The sequence below is a fragment of the Stenella coeruleoalba genome (assembly GCF_951394435.1).
Source record: "Stenella coeruleoalba genome assembly, chromosome: 2".
In the NCBI taxonomy this organism is placed as follows: Eukaryota; Metazoa; Chordata; class Mammalia; order Artiodactyla; family Delphinidae; genus Stenella; species Stenella coeruleoalba.
In genome coordinates, this window is record NC_137147.1 from 147,094,572 (window position 1) to 147,117,477 (window position 22,906).

The 22,906-nt window shown below is 43.0% G+C and overlaps 1 long non-coding RNA gene across 4 annotated transcripts in view; it reads left to right on the forward strand.

Moving 5' to 3' along the window:
- LOC307181736 overlaps positions 1–22,906 on the forward strand; it is a 420,065-nt gene that overhangs the window by 387,289 nt on the left and 9,870 nt on the right. For all 4 annotated transcript variants that reach the window (XR_013827015.1, XR_013827016.1, XR_013827017.1 and 1 more), the window contains 3 exons: positions 2,710–2,924; positions 16,555–17,018; positions 20,015–20,094. This is a non-coding gene — a long non-coding RNA (uncharacterized lncRNA). The remainder of the gene's footprint in view (positions 1–2,709; positions 2,925–16,554; positions 17,019–20,014; positions 20,095–22,906) is intronic.

Here is a 22,906-nt window from a genome sequence, read left to right on the forward strand (position 1 = left end):
AAAACATATCATTTTAACAAAATGTGAACACAGCTGAGTGTGTGGTCTACATTTTGCTGATTTAAATATCACTGAGCTTTTCGGTCCTCTGTTTTGCCTTAGTTTCAGATTTATGCGGTGGTATTTAGAATAATAAAAGAAAGACTGGGTTCTTTCAATGATGCAGTTAAATATAAGAGAGAGATGTTGGTTTTATGCAAAAATTTAAAGGAAAGCAAGCAGCCTCCTTTTGCAGCCCAACTGGAGAATAGGCATGTCTTTGTTTTCAGCGTTGCATCCACTTTCAATATTGGGGGAAAAAGTTAATTTTCCCGGTTAATCAATGAACCCGTCTTGACATTTGGTTTCCTGCATGTTGCAAGTTCATAGCAAGAAACACCTTATCCCTACAGGAAACCCCACTACCTCTAGCAATGACTATCCATTGCCACTTAATAAGGAGTGCCCCCTGTATGCCAGGGGCTAGAGAGTGCAAATTTGAATAAATGAAGACCACAGACTGTGTTTTAATGAGGACAGAGCTCTCCGAAAGGGAAGGCACATCTGAAGAGTTTCCATCTGGTGGAAGAATAACACTTGAATGGCTACAAGAAACAACTCTATGTTAGGAACAGATTGCTCAGAGTTTTGATAAATTGCCCAAAAGTTAATCAGAAATATTTTGGTTGCAATTCTTGTTGAAATGCCTCTTCGATTATTTTTTCATGTTACAATCTTATGGAAGTACTTGAATTTTTTTCCTGATGCTTGAGATGTTTGCAACCTCCCCATTCTCCAGTCCCATTGTGAACTAGCATCTTGGAGCCTGAGAGTGGAGATGAAGAAGGTACAGGAGGTTGAGCTGAATCTTTATAGATCCCAGGGAAGTGGCATTAAACACTAAACACTCGATATAAGCTTATCCGAGTGACTCCTTTCCCGTAAAACTTAAGTGTAGTAAACAAAAATTATAGGCTGGAATTTTTAGTTGAATAAGGTTTTATGATGGTAAGCTTTGTAGATTTTGTCAGGTTGAATTAGTTGAAGACGTTTGGTATAAAAATGGAAGAGTTTTCTTGTCTTATTAATAAAGATCATCAGACTATTTCCATTATTTACCGATTGATAGTCTGGAGAATTCCTAGTTATGGAAGTTGGCAAAAACAAATGATTGAATAATCAATTGAGAGACCGTGTAGGTGACACTTGCCTCAGTGAACTTCTCACGTCCATGTGTATTTGGGTTTTGTCTGTTGACCTGGAGTGGATCTAGCTCTGGGAGAAAGATGACATTAACTGAAAAAATTACATACATACTGGCATCCAGGTGTGTCTGTACATAGCTCTCCTACTATATGTGGGACTCCTAATATCTGTTATGGTATCAGGAAGTAAGTTCATTACTTTACAATAAGTGTTTTAGTCTGTTTAGGCTGATATAACAAAATACCAGAGACTGGGCATCTTATAAAAGATATGCCTTAATTTCTCACAATTCTGGAAACTGGAAAGTCCAAATCAAGGCACCAGCAGATCCCATGTGTGGTGAGAGCCCCCTTCCTCATTGATGGCTGCCTTTTTGCCGTAACCTCACATAATGGAAGGGGCAAGGGCTTTCTCAGCCCTCTTTTATAAGGGCACTAATCCCATTCATGAGGGCCCTGCCCTCATGACCTAATCTCCTCCCAAAGGCCCCACCTCCTAATACCATCACCTTGGGGGTTTGTATTTCAACACATGAAATTGGAGGTGAGGACAATATTCAGGCCACAGCAAGAAGTATACATGCCTAGAGGTCAGATTGCACACATATACCTGCCCAGTGTATTCATCCCCTGTAGGAAGAGCTAACAGAGGCCCGCTTATGAGGAGCTTGTTGATGTCAGAGAGCTTCTCAGCGCTCTTAATGCTGAGTATGAGGCACTGTTAACCTCGCCAAGGAAGGCTTCCCTACAGTCTGCTGCGGATGGGCACTGACAGCGATTGCCTGCAGGATTCTTCTTTTTAAAATATTCTATGGTTTTTCTAAACCGCTCTCTATATACCTCTTCCTCCTGACAGAAGGCATTGATGTTGATTCGGTTATGGGTTATGGAATTATAACCCCATCTCTGGTCCATCTTTAAGAAATGCATCCCAAATCACCTTGACTGAATTTTGGAATTTCCTAAACCCAGGCTCCTTGTTTCCTGCCAGTTAGTCACACATTATGTACAGACTTTGTTTCCAAGCTCTCAGAGAAGCAGTTTCCTATTTGTCATCTCTGTGTATGATCCCACAAGTAAAAGCACTTTTTATGATTCACATGTAAAGTCAGAGGTTGGAGAACTTTTCCTAGTGTAATTTCATCTCCCCCTTTCTATCTCTAATTAAGGAAGCATCCTGTAGGGTGTTAGAATTACTGATTTCTTTGCATCTGTCTAACAGATGTTGTGGCAGAAGAAGAGTTCAGTTGTAGAGGTGTGATCCCATGTCACTCTACAGAGTGTGTGTTGCACTATGGGTTACTTACCAATGTCTGTTCCTCCCGTCTTTCTTGCAAACATAAACTCAAGTTTATTTAGGTGTCTGCTCCCCAGGGAACATGACCATAGCTCAAAGGGTAAATCCTGCTTAGGCTAACCCAAGCCCAGTAATGTCACTTCCATTGCCAGTGATTAGTTGAGAGGAAGGCATGTGGCTAAGTTTTAAGCAGTGCAACTCAAGTGGAAATCTGCTTTGGGCTTCTAGAAATGATGCCTTGTCTTACAACGAGACATGAGGAAGAACTGGCCTACTTCTTCCTGCGGAAGTGATCCTGTATCTGCTGGCCCACGAAGGGAGCCAGTCTGAGGGCAAAGCTGACACGTCAACATTGTCAGAGGGAAAAGATGGAGAGGACCTGGGCCCTTCATGACAGCCCCAAGGTGCTGGTGGAGCTGTTCAACCTGGGACTTCCTCATCAGGTAATGCATTTCCTTTTTTATTAAGCCATTTGACTTAGGGTCTCTGTTAGGTGCAGCTAAAAGCAACAGAAATGTTTATCCTTGATAAAGAGAGCTACGTTTTTTTTTTCCTTATGCCACCCAGAACGTTTGACTCTTTCTGTGTTTGTACTGGCAGAGCACTGGGGCTTTATCTTTCCCGTTGATTCTCTATTCCTCTCTATTTCTCAGACAAATAAATGGCTTGTATAAATGAATCCAGGACTTCATAGATACACAAAACCGTACCAGAATTCTCTCAATTATTGTCAGCCAAGATGACCCTTAGCCAAGATGACTTTTCCCCAAAGCTTCCTCTTGTTAGCTCACAAGAGAAAGAAAACTTTTGCGTTGAAAGCTGAGTAGACTGAGCCACCGATCCCATGTCAGTCCTCTGCTGCAAAAAGTCCAGGTAAAGGATAAATTGATTTCAGCTAGTTGCAAACTCTCACCTTTACTGACCCAGATTGGAATTAACAAGCCTATTTAAGATTTCAACCAGGTCACTTTTGCACACCTGTGAACTTTTGCTGGGTGCAGCATTCAAAATGTTAAGGCAACTTGCATTTGATTATTTGATTATTTCAAAAATACATATTCAGGTATTGAATTACCAGTATAGGGTGTTAACACAAACAAGGGAAATAGCATAATGTAAATTACAGTATGGAGAGAAATGGACCCATCCACAGATTAGAATAACAAACATGTAACCCATTAATGAAATGCATAGTAACCTACAGTGGAAATATTTAATATTAAAGAATGCAGTCTCCTTTAACCTGGCAGTTAGAGAGATTCTCTTCCGAGTATTCTTTGGGGATCTGATCTGTGCAGGGTAATCAATCCATTAGCCCAGCCTACAGTGAAAGGGATTAATTTATATTTTAGTATTGCATGATTTCAGGTATAAAAAGAAGCAGAGAGAAATCCTCTTCCTTTGGGACCTTGCGGAAGCCCAACGTGAGCTTTTGAAAGATTTCTTGTAAGAGCTTTCCCATAGGTACATTCATGAAACAGTCTTGAACACCTGATATGAGAGAGGCATCAGGCATCCTGTGAGATGCTGGGGAGTTTGCGAAGATGAGTTAGACTTAGATTCTGTTCCCAAGAGGAATTCAGATAAGATGTTAACTTAACACAGTGACAGAGAAAGAGAAAAGCAACTCCAAGATTTGGTACCTGGAGAACAGTGAGGAGAGTGATGCTGCGAGGAAAATGGAGAAAACAGGAGTGGATTCTGGTGTTAGATGAGCTTAGATTTCAGGGTGTTTAGTCTCAGATGTTGTAGGACAGGTCTGTAGAGATGTTTCATGTAGCTGGATATCATCGGGCTCCTGGAATTCCCACTTCTATGCAGTACTCCGATTCCATTTATCTTAACACATTTTCTCTGCATTAATAACTAGGCCATCCTTAACAGGCAAGCCTTTTAGTTTCGAAAGTGCTTGTGATTACATACTAATAACATCTTAGAGTTGTGGAGGGGGTGCTTTTCAAATCAAAACTGGAAAGGAAACACCCAGCAGATCATTTTGCTTGACCTTTGTCAGGGCCAGTCCGGAACACAACATTGGGAAACATAGCCTAGAGGAAAAAGCATGGGCTAGGGAAGCAGGGGGTGTGAGTTCTGTGTCTGACCATGACCCATGGACGAGTCACTTTCTGCGCTCTGGGTTTCTCATCTGTAAAGGTAGATTTGGCAAGTTCGCACCAAAGACTCTTTCCATGATTTCTATAATATCTTAAGGTATTGTTCACGCCGCAGCTCTATTTTGCCCTTGACACTCACCTCCATCAGAGGTGTTGAATAAAAATTTGTACAACTTTTTAGTTTCCTAAAGCATAGTCATTATTTTCACATTGATTCCTTTCTGGGCCCTGATTAGTGGTATTATTGATGACACCTCCAATCAGATGAGGAAATTGGGGTACATAGAGATTAAGGGGATTGTCCAAGGTTTCTGGCTGGTGCATGTCAGAGCCAGGACCTGAGCCCAGGGCCTCTCCATTTCCCATTACCCGCCCCCCAAATCCCTGCCGCAACCATCCCACAGGGGGCTTCAGACTCAGGTTGGTCCACTCTTGAGTGGACCATTTTTTCTTTTTTGGTTGCACACCAAGCAGCTTACAGCAGCTTCCCTGACCTGGGATCGAACCTGGGCCCATGGCCGTGAAATCGCCGAGTCCTAACCACTGGACTGCCAGGGAATTCCCTGAAGTGGACTTTAATAGGAGACTCTTATAAAGATATTACTAGACTTTTGGATTGCAGATAGAAAGGGTTTTTAAAACCTTTTATTTTGAAGTAATTTTATATTTACAGAAGAGTTGCAAAGATAGTACCCAGCTTCCCCTAGTATTAACATCTTACATAACAATGGTACATTTGTCAAAACTAAGAACGTAACATTGGCACAATGCTATGAACTAGACTACGGACTTAGTTTGGATTTCACCAGGTCAAATTTTTTATTTATTTACTTTTTTTTTTTTTTTTTTTGGCGGTATGCGGGCCTCTCACTGTTGAGGCCTGTCCCATTGCGGAGCATAGGCTCCGGACGCGCAGGCTCAGCGGCCATGGCTCACGGGCCCAGCCGCTCTGTGGCATGTGGGATCTTCCCAGACCGGGGCACGAACCCGTGTCCCCTGCATCGGCAGGCGGACTCTCAACCACTGTGCCACCAGGGAAGCCCACCAGGTCAAATTTTTAACGAACAAATTAAATTGAAGAATGGAAGTAGGGTCAGGATGTAAAGTCTTTTGGTCCCCATCAAATAGTACCATGTACTACGTGTGTGCTATAAGGGCTGGCCTGCAGCAGGCACAGACTTCTGACAGTGAAGCATCCCCACCCTCGATGAGAAAGTCAACAGACATAGGGAGGGCTGGTGATGAGAAAACAAATGGCCAATTCCAAATGCTTAGGTTTGTGAACTACACACCTAGTAACAGACCAAAGACACATTTCAGATCCTGTCTTTTACGGACAAGATACAATCACCATCCGTCATTTTTTAAGTACAGTCCTTTCCTGGAAGATATTGCAGTATTATTCAAAACGTGCCAAAGTGGGCAGGAGATCCCAAGAGTAATTGTGAGTTATGAGGTCATGGGGACCTCATTGCAAACTATTTGCAAAACTTAATTGGGGTAATAAATAAACTAAGCATGTAAATTAGATTGAAAGCTACAGTGTGAATTAGAAGGAGGCCATTAGCCTGCATAGTCAAAATGCCTTCTTCCTGTTCATAATATTTGCTGAGCTGAAGTATTAATCGAGGAAGCATTAAATTCAAACATCCTAAAATTTCACAACTAAAATAACTTGGAAATAAAACCATTTAATGAGATCCTTTCTGGACAAGATGTGAGCTTTATTTTTATGATTCTGTACTTAGGCCCTTTTCAAATAGGGGATGGTCTGGCATTCATATTTGAATCCAGCTGCCCCCCAGGGTGTGAATTCATCTTAACCAGGGTACTTAGAAGCCAAAGCAGAAGAAAAAAGAATAAAGCTCAAAAGGAAAAAAATAAGGAAGCCATTTCCAATCTGTTGAAAACAAACAGGTCTGTAGGCTGAAATGGGACTGTCCCTCTCTTTTTTCTTTTTTAAACCGGGGGGTTAAAAATAACTTCTGATCTGATATTCCTTTTTCACATATCTGAAGAATGAATGAAGGGGCCTCTTGCAGGTAAATATCAATATAAAAAAAGAAGAGAAACCAAGCGCCCAAACACGGCATCTAATCATCCAGCCCAAGTCAAGCCTTGCAGCAGCTTTTTTTTTCCCAAGCAGTTGATTGAATGAATACAAATGCCTCTCTGTTGTCACTTGGGATGCCACTTGATATATCCCATTTTCTAGACTCTAATTATTCCATTTGTAGACATGAATGCCATTTAGATGTGAGCTAATTCAGCATGGTAACTCAATTAGATTTGTACCGACTTGGATTTATGAAACATCAGTGGGTTCTTGGTGAGACCAATGGGACTGCAGGCGATTCATCCCGAAGTCTCACCGACACAGCCTCTCAGGAGCTCAATTAAACATGCCAGCCATGAGGATGTTTTTTAGCTGGAATGTTTCACAATTAAAATGAAAGAGATTTCTCTGTTCCTCGGCACGCATGGCCCCGCAGAAAAGAAAGACCTGTGATAACACAGGCTGAAGTTTTCCTTTACGTTATATATTCTCTACACGAAAGAAGCCTCTTTTGCTCCGACGGGCTTCAGAGCACCTGCATGGCGGCGCTCGGTGTGGCCGGCCTCAGTGGTCGACCCATGTGGCAAAGATCACGGAGTTTCGTCATGCCTCACGTTCAAGGGCACTTAATAAATGTTGGTTGAACTAAAATGCTAAGTTCGTCTTAGAGCCTGTGTCTGCATCTGGGTTCTGAGAGAGAGGCAGGTGCTGAATACCAGATTGGATTTGTAAAAATATGAGAAATCTCCAAGTGATAAAAATGATGCTAGCTATATTTTCAACATAAAACGTGGCCCGTGGCCAGAAGATGGGGGGAAAGACTGGAAACCAGGACTATCCCCAAGGGATCCTTGTAAAAAACACTCTTCAAAAACATGATCTTGCTGCGTGATTCGGGCTTAGGAGTTTAGGCAGGCCCCTGCGTGTCACCTGCCTGTGCCTGGAAGAGATTTGCCGCGAGCTCTGTCTTCCTCACGAGGGGAGTGTTTCATGATTAAAGGCTTTGCTGGTTTGCAACAGAGGGCGACCTTGGAAATACGGTGTGAATTAATGAAATAACGCCATAGGTGTGAACTCATTTCATCGATGGTGAAGAACTTTGGAAATGTCTGTTGTTGTTTTCTTAAATCAAGTGTTTGGATAAGAGAGACGAGTACATTTGTTTTACCAGGACCTGGATGAGGGACAACATGATAGGGAAAGAGTTTCAATTTTATTACATCTGCCTTTATCTCCCCCCTCTCAATTTAGTGCTCTGATATTTATTTCTATTGTGAGATTGATTATTAGGTATAGAACAGTAGTAGTAATACTCAGTTAAGTATTGTAAATAATGTTTGCCTTGCAGGTCATAAATTTCAAAATGCAGTTTCATATAACCTGTGACATTTCATCCCCGTAACACTCTTGCAGCACAGACATTATTTCCCATTTCATAGCTGACAAAACTTGTCAAGAGAGGGTGTATGAATTGCTTAAGACCACACAGCTAAATCTCAGTGAGACCGGTATTTCAACCTCATCCTTTCCTGTCAAATCTTTCTCATGTGGTGTAGCAGAAAGAGCATGGGTTTTGCATCAGAAAACACTGTTTGTTTTATTTTCTAGTTCTATCATTTTTAATCTTTCGAGCATTGATAGAAAGATAGATCTAGCCTCAGTACATGATGAATCTGGGGGGCATTCTTGAATTTGATTTGTATACAAGTTCCAAAATTTGATGCTTAAAACTGGGCCTGTCTGATGATACTGGCATAGCACCAGCAGACTGGATGTGCCGGAGGAGGCGATTAAATGTTACCCAGGGACCCGGGCAGAGGAGCTGCTCCAAGCCTACACATCTCACTTTCTTTAACCTCGTGGGAAGCTTGACTTAAATTAGAAACACAGATTAGGACTTCTTTTTATTGTTCCTGTAGCAACTCTCTGTCTAGCTTCTGATCTCCTAGAGTCATGGTCTCTGCAAAGATTTTCTGAAGAGCCACCCGAAAGAGAAAAGCCGGGAGTTTATTTATGCTGTGTTTGCGTCAATCAGCATACGTACAGTTCGCAGCAATCTTGCTATATCCACACAGGCCAACCAACACTCCTTGGCTTGTTTTCCTCCCAGGAAATTCCATCTCAGGTAGCAGAGGAAAAGATCAGAAAGACCACAGTGCTGGGAGACAGGAGCTGCCCCACCCCCATCCTGCTCTGTGGCTGGTCCCTGTGGGACTAGATGGGCCATCTGCCGGCTGGCAGCCTTGGGTAATTCACCCAAATCCTCTAGCCTTGTTTTCATCATCTGCACCAATAGTGCACCCCTCAAAAACTGTTGGAAGGATTAAATAAAATAATATGTGTGGAAACATTTTGTGAGCTGTTAACCCATGCTTTCTCCAAGGGACACTGTATCATAACGTGCCATATATAAATATGTATATTTTTAAGACCATGTTTGTGACATGCCACATCTTTGGAAATTCATAGTGCACTTTGGCATCATGTTAAAGCATCCGAGGAGTCCTGAGAAGTGAACTCTGTGGAAATGTGTTTAATGCACTGTTTCACAAATTGTTTGACCTGGAATCCACTCTTCAGTTAATACCTCATGTCAAGCTGTGCTCTAGTCAGCTTTAAAACACTGAATCAACACAACTGTTCTCATGGCTGTGTGATGGGCATGGGCCTCTAACCCTGTACCTCTCCCCACCCCTACCTGCCTCAGCTTTCTTCTGTGTTGGCAGACTTCCCCAAACGTTAGTGAAGATGAGTAACGGCAGCCCGAGACTCACATTCTATGGCTTAGGAACCCAGGAGAAAGAGCATCTCTTTCCCATTGATTCTAGAAATAGTGCTGACCTCATTGACAAACTTTGAGTCCTAGGCCCAGCCTTGAAGCATTCACAGTGGGCCAGGGGAAGGCATATTTTCATTGGTCAGGCCCAGGTTATGGGCTTAATTCTGGAAAAGCCAATCATATCTAAGCTTTGTGGACTGAAAATAAAAGGAACTGGTTCTTCAAGATCAATGTTACAAAAAGTCAGTTGGAACTTTAGTGAAGAAATTCCAGACAGGTTAAGAAAAAAGCAGAAGCTGTTGTGTCATTCCTTCTCCATCATTTTCTTTTCCTAGCCCAGAGGTCTGTAAACCTTGGTATACATAAGAACATTCAGGGAAATTTATTGAAAATACTGATTTCAGGCCTTACCCCACCTGCAAGATTCTGATTCCACATGTTCAGGTATTGCTCAGAAATCTGTCCTGGTTGCAAACACCAGGTACCTGTGGTCCGAGTACCACATTTTGAGAAACAAGGGCAATGGGATAAAGACATTGCCAGCAGTTCTCAATCTTTGCCGTATATCAAAATTGAGCCCCAAATCGACATCCGCAGTGGTGAGGCTGGCAAAGTACCTGTTGACATTGATCCTCGGGTGTTTCTGATGTGCCCTAAAGCAGTGCCTCTCAATCTTTACTGTGTCTATGAATCAGGGATTTTCTTAAGCTGCAGGTTCTGATTTAGCAGGTGTAAGGTAGCGCCTGAAAGTCTGCATTTCTAACACGGTCTCCGGCGCTGCTGCTGTTTCTGGTCCACGGACCACACTTTGAGTAGCAAGGCACTGAAGGCTGAGAACCACCTGTGTATTTTATTTATTTATTTATTTATTTATTTATTTATTGTGTGGTACGCGGGCCTCTCACTGCTGTGGCCTCTCCCGCCGCGGAGCACAGGCTCCGGACGTGCAGGTCCAGCGGCCATGGCTCACGGGCCCAGCCGCTCCGCGACATGTGGGATCTTCCCAGACCGGGGCACGAACCCGCATCCCCTGCATCGGCAGGCGGACTCTCAAGCACTGCGCCACCAGGGAAGCCCCCACCTGTGTATTCGGTGTGCATGTTTTAAGGCTGTGTCCTTCAGCGTTTACCAGCCTGCAGGGCAAGCATAGAAGCACCTTCTGTTTCTAATAGGGTTTGTTCGTACTGATTTTTCTCATTTTGTTCTGGGCTGTGCAGAGTTCATCTTCAAAAGGCTCAGAGAGAACACAGTCTAGTTCCTAAAGACTGGAGTGCACATCTGCATGTTTTCCGTTTAACTAACCTTCTGGACTCTGGATTTTACTTGGACTCTGGAAAAACAAGGGAAAGTGATGCAGGATCCCTTAGGGAGCTCACCCTTAAGGTGGCCAACTCTCCTGGTTTTCCCAGAAGTGTCCTAGTTAGAGCACTGAAAGTGTGACCCTAGCAGTCATACTTTTTCAGGGAAGAAAGACCTGGAGACCGATAACTATAACACAAGGTCACACGCGCAGATAGGGAACCAGCTCTAATTCAGCCTGAGGGCTCAGGAAAAGCCAGGTTAGAGGAGGCCTTGGAGGCTGAATAGGAGTTCACCAGATTGGGGACTGAGGATGAAAAGGGGCGGGGGCATTGAAGGCTGCGGGAAAAGTGTGTGCAAAAGTACAGGGATACATGCATATGCAAAAACCCGTAACTGCTCTAAGCCCTTCTCTGTTTTGAATGCAGCCCTGTCTTAATTGGACATGGTGATGTACTGCCCCTGGATAAAGCTTGCCCCTGGATAAAGCTCTGGGGAATGAATAAAGCCCCACCCTGCAGATCTGCAAACACACTTCTTTTCTCATAGCCACTTCTTTTGTTATCTTGGCAAATGGATAATTTTCATGATTTGTTCATGGGTATTTTTCTCTGGCCATATTTCTGTGCCCTGTTCTGGTTTATTCATCCATTCAAAAGTATTTATCCTATACTCTCTCTGTGCCAGAACAGTTCTAAGCACTTACAGTGTATCAGCAGACAGACACCCCTGCCCTCAGGGAGCATACATTCTAGAAGAGGAAATAGACAAGGAAAAGTAAGAATTTTAAAAGTAAATTATGTCTGCTGGTAGGTCATAAGTGCTGAGGGAGGACGATACCTGAAGGTAGAGGTAATCAGAAGTATAACTTTGTACAGGTGGTCAGGAAAGATCTCTCTAATTCGATGATACTTGAGCAGAGGGCTGAAGGAAGTGGGGGAATGACCATGCAGATATCTGTGGGAGAATGTTGTGGGCCGAGGGAATTGCAGTGCAAAGGTCCTGAGGGCACTTGGCATGTGCAAGAACCAATAAGGAGACAAATGGGCTTGGAGTGAATGAGGCAGCAGAGTGCTGGAGGAAGGGGGGTCAGACAGGTGGACACATGGGGCCTGGGTCCAGGATAAGGATTGACACTGAGTGAAATGGGAGCCCTTGGAGGGGGCCTGAGTAGAGGAGGAACACGATCTGACTTATATTTTTAGAGCATCACTCTGGCTTCTAGATGAGAAGTGACTGTTAGTAGGGTAAGGGTGCACGTAGGGAGACTGGTGATGAAGCTAGCACAATACCCCAAGCAAGAGATGATGGTGACTCTGACAAAGGTGGATGCAGGGGAGTGGTGAGAAGGGGCTCTCTGTGTCCACTGATTCCCCGCACAGTCACTCCCTTCTGGAGTCCAGAGAACTCCTCCAACCACCTGGGTGATCTGGGCGGATCTCTCCACCCACCTGTGCCCTCACTTGCATCATCTATAAAATGATGCCAGACAGCAGTAATATCTGCCCAACCACTCTCACAAGGTTCTTTTGAGAGTTCAATGAGGTCACAGCTGGGAATGCATAGAGCAGGACGGCAATACAGATGAGTCAGAACCCAACAGTGAGATATCCATCTGCCAGTACAGAAAAGATGGGCTGCTGTCTTGTTACTGCTTCAGGTAATTCACGAAGGGGGCTACTGAAGGTAAAGGTTACACCCCAAACCAAACATCAAGAGGAGACATTTATGATTATCTGGTCAAACCGCATCTCTCTTAGACAAGGTCACTAAGATGCAGAGATAAAGGTGGCTTTCCCAGACAACCCAGTAAGGTCAGAGTCCTAGTTCTGAGTCGTCTTCTACCAAGCTGCCCGTTCACACATCATGATAAATGTCCCTACCTTGAAAGCTAATCAAAGCACAATTACTCTCAAAGGAGAAGGAAGAGAAGGCTCTCAGCTGTGAGGCTACAGCAGCTTTGCAGCTTTCAGGTACATCATCACATTAGATCCTCCCAACCCCTCCAGGAAGTTTTGAATTTCCCCCTTTTGCAAATAAGGAAACAGAGGCTCAGACAGATCAGCTGAGTTACTCCAAGTTACACAGCCAGCAAGTGCCAGGAAAGAATTCCAGCTCTTCTGGTACCTAAGCCAGTGCACTTTCCCCTGCATTTGATGAAAACCTCCGGAGAGGGCAGGACTGGTGTAATTGATGGAGGTGTTATCTCTGTTTTTCTAATTACTCTCCCCGAAACCTGCAGCAGGGGATTCGAAGGAACATTTTTGATTTGTGAGTGTAGTCTAGTGCTTATTAGAATTTCTGAGCTTCTACACTGGAAGTTTCAACAGGCTTACTGCGGTACTTTTGAAGTGTTGAGTGTAAATTTAAGGCTAAAAAACACTGTCAAGCCAAGTGCACTGACGTATTATTAGGTGATGGTTGGAAGAGTTAGGCAGGTGGGTGCTTTACAGAGAGGCACGCACTGAGGTTCACACACTGCAGTCTTCTGAGCTGTAAGAGGAAAGAGGCAGCGAGTGGGAGATCAGGAAGGTGCTGGAATTGGTGCAGAGATCACAGGCAACACTGCTGTTGACAAGTACCTAAGAGACTGGTTCTTGCTGTTCATCTGGGATATGTGACGTGTTGCTCGGTTTTAACTTTTAATCGATGTATTCTTCTGAATCAAGAGCTAGAGTAAGGTTTTAAGAGGCAGAAATGTCTGCCGGAACACAAAACACAGGGTCAAGACACCAAAGCTTGGGATGGAGCTATTCTCTGGAGCTAATCATGGCTAAGGTTGATGGAGACTTTGAATCTGCCGGGTGAACGAAGCCTCCTTCCATTCCATTTCCCCTGGCAGCAGGCATGGAGGCCAGGGAGCTATTGGCTTACCTACACCAAGGCCCTTGGCAGGATATCGGCACCACAGCCCTGAAGCTCTGGTCCTCTGTGACCACCACCCCCCCATCCGCCATGACCATGTCATCACCACTGAGCTTTCACTCTGTTTCTGATTTGAACCCTGGTCCGTAGGACGGAAGTCCCATCGTGAATAGAGCTGTAGCCTGCCCAAACCCCTCTCCCTTGAGACTGGGCCATCTCACTGACCCCACTTCTGGTCTGTCAGACCTTGCCAGGTCCTACTGCCCTGCCACCTTCTGGTGGTACAGAGTCCACTCTGCCTAGACTCTGTGGAGGGGTATGACGCCTGCCTGTGCTGCTGTAGCTCCTTGCGACGTGCAGGCTGACTATAGCCTAAAACGGGGTTATCCCCTTCACTCACCCATCCTTCCAATGGCTACCTGAGGTTCCATTAAGACTCATGGCTGAAGCTGTGTTAATTAAGGCAATCAAGGAGATTGGTACTAATTATGATAATTGCCATTCATTGAGTGAAGGTTTCATAGTTAGATCTGGGTTCCCGTCCCTATTCTGACACTTACTAGCGCTGTGACCTTAGACAAGTTACTTTACCTTTCTGATCCTCATTTTCTCATCTATAAAATAGGGGTCATAATAGTACCCACCTTACTCTTAATGTATTGAGTAGTTACATGCGTGAGTTACGGTTTTAGTTTTAAGTAAGATAAGGAATGCAAAGTACTTTGCAAAGTACCTGGCACAGAAACATTCAGTTAATGTAGTTGTGTCTCTCCGTGGTGGGAGTATGTACGATGATTAACCACTAGTAGTATGTGCTGAGCACTCGTCCAGGGGCTTTACGTCCGTTGTGTTATTCATTCTGAAAACGTGCAAGGAAAGCAACATCAGACCCATTTTACAGATGCAGAAGCTGAAACTTAGAGCTTCTAAGTAATATCTCAAAGCCACACCCTTGGGAAATTGCGTAGATGGCTGGAACTTGAGCCCTGGTGAGTTGGATTCCAAGCCTGAGCTCTTTGGCCTTGAAGATATGGATGGCAATGAAGGTCTTGAATGACAGCTCATTATAACAGTAGAACGGTTGGCGGTCACGTCCTCTGTGATTAATTGCCTCATGAGTGGAACAAATAGGGAGTGTTGCAAATAGTAAATACTTCAGGAGTGCAGAGGAAGAGAGACAATTGCTCAGGCAGGCTTATTAACGAAAAGCTTTATGAGGAAATGTTTCACTTCGTTTTTTTAAATGTTTTTTCCTGCTTATCAAAGCAATACATGTGCAATATATACACATTCAAAGACTTATTTCACACCTAGTTTTATTTCACTGTCCTACTTTTTACTTTATCTGTTTCTAACTCTTCTCACTACCCCATACGTTGACAGCATAACTGAACTATTATGAATTTTTGGTAAAATCATCTGGTAATATCTACTAGGATTACAGCAGCACACATCCTCTGACCCAGCAACACTGCTTTTGAGACTCTGTTTTTTCAAAATGAAACACCATTATGTGAAGATATATGCGCAAGTACATTTCTCATAGCATTGCTTACAGCGGCCAAACATATTAGAAACAGGACAAATGTCTTTAGTTTGTCAGTCAGGGGATGCTTGATAAATTGTGACTCATTAATTCTAGAGACCTTGATGTTGGCTATTTTAAAGGCTGGGTTTGATTTCTCTATAATGACTTGAATAAAACTGTCTTAGAATCTTAGCAGTTTAGAATTTGGGAGCCAAGTCTACTTTAAGAGAAGATAAAGTAATGTAAGGAAAAGTAAAAGTATATGTTTGCGTTTGATCAGAAAAAGACATTTGCACAAGCACAGCACCTGGGGACACAGGACTTATCAGCATCTTGTCTGACATGGATATGGGCCTTTTGTACATTATAAACTCAATAAAACCAAACAGTACGGGGGCAAGAAAGCTAGTGTGTCTCTTGGGCAGATCTAAAGCATTTAGAAAAGAAGGGGATAATCCTGCTCTTCTCCAGGCTGACCACATCTAGAGAATCACATTTAGTTTAAAACAGTGTTCACCAAGGAAGTAAGGTTGAAATCATGTCATTGGAGAAATATCTGAAAAACAGTACATTTTTATTCTGAAGAAGAGCAGACTCAGAGGACACACTATAATTGTCTCCAAATTTCATGCTACACGAACTGTTAGAACTTTTCTCTGGCGCCTCAAAGCTAAAACCAGGATCAGTGGATGGAAGCCAGTAGGAGCTGGGGGTTAGCCCAGTATAAGGAAGGCATTTTTAACTATCAGAGCTGGTACAAAGTAGTAAAATGACTTGCCCTGGAGATTCCAGTCTCTCATTTTGTCTCTACTCGTGTTGAAGGGACCTGATGGGAAAAGTGAGAAAGGAGTCAGGTATTTGATGGGAACAGGGTCATGCCTGATACTATATCCCAACCCATCTACAACCCTAATCAGAGACTATTCAAGCTTGTCATTTGATCCTGAGATCAGGTTTTCAGTTGTGAGGTATTGGGAGAGGCAATGTAAAACCATGCTGTAAACTCCAGCTGTCGAGTTGGGCAGACCCAGGTTTAGATCCTGTCTCCCCCACCTCTTTCTCTGTGACTCAGGCAAATTATACGCCTTTCCAAATCTGTTTGCCTGTCTGTAAAATAGGAATAGTATTGGTTTGTTCCTCAAAGAGCTGTTACGTAAGGACTAGCTACGATAATAATACATATATCATGTTGGACACATGGTAGCACACAGTGCATTCTCAATAGGTATTTTTAAATTAAATCGTGTGAATTATTCTTGTCCATCTTATTATGTAGATTCACGTTTAATAAAGTAAAGCAAGAGTATTTTCTGATTAATCTTGAAAAGAACCATAACTTTCTCTGACTTAGAATACTGTATTTCCTAAGATTTCTAAGTTTTATAAATATCACATTATCCAATTCACTTAAGTATATTTGGTTGTTTTGCAGGTAGATCTATGTCAGAAAAAGAATACCGGACTTCCCTGGTGGGGCAGCGTTTAAGAATCCGCCTGCCAGTGCAGGGGACATGCGTTCGAGTCCTGGTCAGGGAAGATCCCACATGCCGTGGAGCAACTAAGCCCGTGTGCCACAACTACTGAGCCTGTGCTGTAGAGCCCGCGAGCCACAACTACTGAGCTCGCATACCACAACTACTGAAGCCCGCGCGCTTAGAGCCCGTGCTCTGCAACAAAAGAAGCCACTGCAATGAGAAGCCCGCGCACCGCAACGAAGAGTAGCCCCCGCTCACCACAGCTAGAGAAAGCCTGTGCACAGCAACGAAGACCCAACACAGCCAAAAATAAAATAAATAAAGTAAAATAAATAAATTCATAAAAAGAAAAGAAGAAGAACACCGAATCTGGAGTCATTGGATCCAAGTCCAAGAGGTTTGGCTGTCGTGTCGTAGACAGGTAATTCTATAGAGTCTCAGTTTCCTCCTTCAAAAAGTAAGAATAAGCACATGTATACCACCTAATTCACTCATACGCTTGTATGGAAGGATTAAATGGTCTAACATAAGTAGAAGTGCTTTTCTAATTATAAAATACTAGTCAATTAGGAACTATTATTGTTGTCCTGACTTATAAAATGGGCAAGGGGTATGATTTCTCTGGCCCCCAAATCTAAGACTATCAAAGGCAGGACCATTCTGAGAATTTAATCCTAAACCTTCTGGGTATAGGAGTACATCTGAGAAAGAAAATAAGAACGTTCCCTGTAAAAGTAGGCATTGGCAGCTCTACAGAAAACCTTTTGGAACCATAGTTTACCTCTCCTGGTAGAAGAAGTAGAAAAGGTGAAGAAGAAAGAAGTAGAAAATGCTTTGAGTGTGACGAAGCATAAAGCATTTGCCCAACGCTTTTCTTAAGAGTAGTTTTCCCTGCTTATTTATTTGCTTGCTTAGTTAGTTCTAACAAGTTGAACATTCTTAGTTGCTAATGATGAAAGTGGAGAGGGGTGCACTTGAAGAAGGAGGGCTGGGTCAAAGCAGAACAGAGACAGGCCTTGAGGATTCAAAGACCTTTAGCACTGGACGGGGTCTTGGAGGTGATTTCACCAAAGGGAAGGATTCGGTAAAGATGTAACTTGCCCATAACTGTATTGCTTGGAGGAGCAGCACTGACAGTGCTCTGCTAAGGTTTGTGCTTTGGTGTTTTGTTTTGATTTCTAAGTAGATTCTGAGAAGAAAGTAAGGTAAAGAGGAGAAAGAAGGGGGAAAGGAGAGAAAATATTCTTTAACTGAAAGGAAAACATTTCTGTTATTCACCCCTCACAGAAGAATCTGGAACATTCATGAATATGTTTGGGAAATGCTTGATTTTTAATAGAGGATAAAGCTTCTTTCCCAAGGAAATACAACATCATTATCTCCACTAGGGCTTCCCTGGTGCTGCAGTGGTTGAGAGTCCGCCTGCCTATGCAGGGGACGTGGGTTCGTGCCCCAGTCCGGGAAGATCCCACATGCCGCGGAGCGGCTGGGCCTGTGAGTCATGGCCGCTGAGCCTGCGCGTCCGGAGCCTGTGCTCCGCAACGGGAGAGGCTGCAACAGTGAGAGGCCCGCGTACCGCAAAAAAAAAAAAAAAAAAAAAAAAAAAATCTCCACTACTTGGACTCTGTTCTAAGGAGAAAAAAAATAGTAAAAATTTTTTTAAAGTTTCATGCTACAAAATGTTTACTACAGTACCATTCCCGACAGTGGAGAATATTGAGAGGATATTTGAGTAAATTATGACGTAATCTATCAAAGATTATACAACCACTACAAATGCTGTTACTGGGATTACGAAATAAAGTAAGCAAAAGCTTTTGTTATAGTGAGGCAGGGAAGGAGGACAGCATTGCGTGGACAGCATTGATCAGAGGGAGGATTCAGAGTAGGAATCTACTGTATTGGAAGAAAAGAGATAAAAGTAGGTCAGTAGATAGAAAATGAATTAGGGACTTCCCTGGCGGTCCAGTGGTTAAGACTTCGCCTTTCCAATGCGGGGGTGTGGGTTTGATCCCTGGTCGGGGGGCTAATATCCCACATGCCTCGTGGCCAAAACACCAAAACATAAAACAGAAGCGATATCGTAACAAGTTCAACAAAGACTTTAAAAATGGTCCACATAAAAAAAAAAAAAAAAAAAAGAAAGAAAATGAATTAAATTAGGAAATTCATAAAAAGGTGTGAATTTTCGACAGGGCTTTATAGGGAGACAGACAAATCAAGGAAAGGTGAGCAAAGTTGGAATAATTTGTACACTTTTGGCTGCAGGAGTGAGAAGGCCAAGTACAGAGTGGGAGGTCGCCAGGTGGGGTTATGGCTTCAATCTCGGCTCCACTGAGCACTTCCTCCACCCAGTGGCTTTGACAAGGAGGCACCTCCCTTATGATAAGAAATTCCACGTGTAATTTCAGGAGGAATGTGAGGGGGACAGACATCAACATCATGACAGACAGTTTTCTAACCATGAAAGGAGAGTGTACATATGTGCCAGGAGACTGTAGATTTCTTGCTTCTCTCTTGGTTTCGTTGCAATCAATCAGATATTTCTCCCTCCGCGCAGTCACTTGGACATTCTAATGGAATTGTCACCTGGAAGGCACATTCTATCTAAGCCTCCTCCCACATAAGCTGGGGGTTGCAGCCGTTGTAACAGCCTGTTGTGTGGATTGCTTTTCCTGTTCTTACCATTGCCAAAGAGGACAGGCTGTCTGGAGAGGAAAGCAGGCCAAGAACTAGGAGTCAACAGTTACAGTGTATATTCACAGTATTATCATCAAAAACATGTACATGCGGGGAAAAGAAAAGTCAGAAAGGAAATACACACCGATACCAGCTGCGATTGCTTTTGAATGATGTCAACATGGGTGAAATATTTTTTCCTTCTTTTGACACAGCTGTGAATTTTCCAGATTTCCTTTAATGAAAGAGTGCAACTATTGTCATTTATAAAGTGTTAAAAATAACAAGCACAAGACTAAAAGAGAGAGTAGCACCATTTGATTGAGAAAATTTTCCTTCATTTTTCATTTTAATTATTTTCTCATTATTAAAGTGATACATGCTTACTGTAGAAAATTCCTGGTACTGATTTAACCTCTAGCTTCATTTTACTTTGCTATGTTTATTTGTCCTGCAAGCAATCAAAAATCCTCTTTTGAAACAGAAGGGGTATCAATTCATCAGTCTCCCATTCTTTTCTTTTTACTTATTTTATTAGATTTTTAAAATAATTTCAAGGTGAATAAAGGAAATATTAATCTTCCCCATTCTCAGATATTCAGTGTTAACATATGATATGTATCCTACCACTCTTTCTCTATTCTCACACAAGAATATAGAGTTTTTCCCAATTTGAAAACAGAACTACACTAAACATATTACTCTCTAACTTTTTTCTCTTAACAATATATATTCCAGAGATGAGACACAGAGGTGAAGTACCTTGTCCATGGTCACACAGCTAATGAGTGGAAGAGCTGGGATTTGAATTGAAAAAGGTGAGTTCTTTTGTTTTCTTCTTTTTTTTTTTTTTGGTTGTGCCACACCGCTTGCAGAATCTTGGTTCCCCAACCAGGGATCGAACCGATGGCTCCTGTAGTGGAAGCATGGAGTCCTAACCACTGGACCACCAGGGAATTCCTGGGTCTGAGCTCTTAATCACGACAGATGATTGTCTCTGACAGAAGAGAAGAAGGCAGAGAACAGATCTGAGGGAGCTGGTCAATGTTTTGGGGAAAAGAGGATGAAAAGGAGCGTGCTAGCCTGCAGTGATTTTCCCTCTTAATTCTATACTCCAACAGTTCTTCCTGACTTCACACATCCTCTCTGTGAAGACAGGTCCCGTCATGAAGAGGGGCATCCACTGGACCGCAGGCTCCACATCTCCTACCTTGGCCCTACCATAAATGCTCAGGAGATGGTGGTGGTTGGTCAGCTGCTTTGGGCATATGTAACCCACCTGTCCATCCCTGGCGAGCAGCCGGGCATTTTGACTTGTAATTGTTACCTGTTGTTTGCTTTCACATCAGGTGGCTTCTAGTTCTTGGATTAAGGAGGAAGGATGGCAGCGCTGCAGCCTGCAAATGCTCTTGGGTTCAGGCTTGACATCGTGACAGATAATTTTATAATTGTGAAAAAAAATGTACATATGTGCCAACTGACTTGGGACATTTATGGGTCCTTTTTTTTTTTTTTTTTTTTTTGTGGTACGCGGGCCTCTCACTGTTGTGGTCTCTCCCGTTGTGAAGCACAGGCTCCGGACGCACAGGCTCAGCAGCCATGGCTCACGGCACGAACCCATGTCCCCTGCATCGGCAGGCGGACTCCCAACCGCTGCGCCACCGGGGAAGCCCTATGGGTCCTTTTAATTAAAACTCAGACAGGAATTTTCGATTTGTTACCTCATAACCATTGATGATGCAATGAATGGTTCATTCTGAATTGATCCTAACCTGTAGGAAATTGCTGTTTATAATGCACACATGACTTTCTTCCCCACCTTTTCCCACCTTCATTCCACTTTCATGTCTCTGCTCACATCTCATTACCGTGGTTGTCTTGCCTCTTAAAAAAAAGGAAAAGAAGAAAACTGTTTTGTTCCTTAATTACTGCATTATTATGAGATGTATAATGAAATTCTGTTGTTCATGTTTATAAATATAATCCTGGAATTGCTATTTGTCACATGAATTCGAGTCCACAAATATATGAGGAGTGCCCTGCAGTATACAAGGAACTGGGGATACCAAGACTGTACACAGTCCTTCCCCAGTAGGAGAAGTGAAAACAGATTACCTATAGCACCGTGTGCAAAGAGTAATAGAAGGCTGGGCACACTATAGAAGAAGCACAGGAAAGACAGAGACAAGAGAAGTGATATAAGGGAAGCCTTTATGAAAAAAGTAGTTGTTTAGCTGGGTTTTGAATAAGAGTTTGACAGGTGGTTGAGTAGAAAGGGAAAATCACTCAAGTCATCTGCAAAAGCACAGAGGTAAGAAATTGCATGTGTGTCTGCCATTTGTTGATAATGGAGTGTACGGGCAGATGAAGGAGGGGTATAAATGAGAATGGATTGGTTTCGTGGTTTTGAGATTTTTATTTATTTACACTTGCTATGTACCAGATACTGTTATTTTCCAAATACTCTTCTAATCCTCATAGCAATTTAGGCAGACTACTGGACTGCAGAATTGAAATAAGACCTGACCTCAAAAATCTAGATGATTGGTCAAAGAAAAAAAAAAGCATGGTAAATGTGATTTTATAGAAACAGACTCAAGAACGTTGAGATCCATATGTAACTCTCCTCCAGCAGTAAGTCCTCATGCCCCAGAAGGAGATTTTGGCTTGATTCTGAGACAGGGAAAAGGGATTGCTATGTACAATTACTGTGCACCTGAACCTTTTCACACTGATGTCCTTTAACCCTCAACATCATCCTGTGAGGTATGTGGTGGTCTCCCCATTTTACACGAGGCTTGAGGAGGTCAAACAAGTTATCCAAATCACACCACAAGTAAAATGAAGGGGCTGGAGTTTGTCCAATCCGAAATCTGTTTCTCCATCCCATGCCTTCCTAGAGAAGAGCCAGAGAGAGCCAAACACCAGAGACTTTCCTCAAGCTACTCCACCCTGGAATGGCTACAGGTAGGGCAGCTCTGTGTGGTGCTTTCTTGGACAATCTGTTAAGGAGTGTGGAGAAGACAGGTGGGAGAAAAGGCTTTCTCCTTTGGGTACTTGGCATTTAAGACAGGTATCTGATGATGCTCGTTAAATACTTACTGAGGCCGTGTGCTCTTTCTTTCTGGAGTTTCATCATAAGATGGGGCTTTCAGTGGAGACAATTTATGACCTACACTACCTCTTCCCTCTTCCCCCAACCAACCAAGTCCTGACAGATACCAGACAGAATCACTGAAATTAAGCCATTCTACAAAAATAGGGGTGCATGGTCATCATGCCCTTAATGGTTGTCATTTTACAGGACTAAAGCTCGAGAACTTTGGAATCCACATCCACCGGGTAGGTTTTTGTTTTTTCTTGGAGTTCTTTATATTGTACCTTGGTGATTAAATAGCCCAGACGTATATAATAGTTTTCCCTCGCAATTCCACCTCCCCTTTCTATATCCTCCTTTTCCACTTCAACCCTTCTCCTTCTGCTAACGCACCTCTCTAGTATTGCCTTATCTGCCTTTGTTACGGAAAAAAGGGAGCTGGTACACTAACTCACACAAAGGCTTTGGTGACCAAAACTGACTTTATATCCGCCATCCCCTTTCAAGGTATACAATCTGCATTTTAAAAAAGA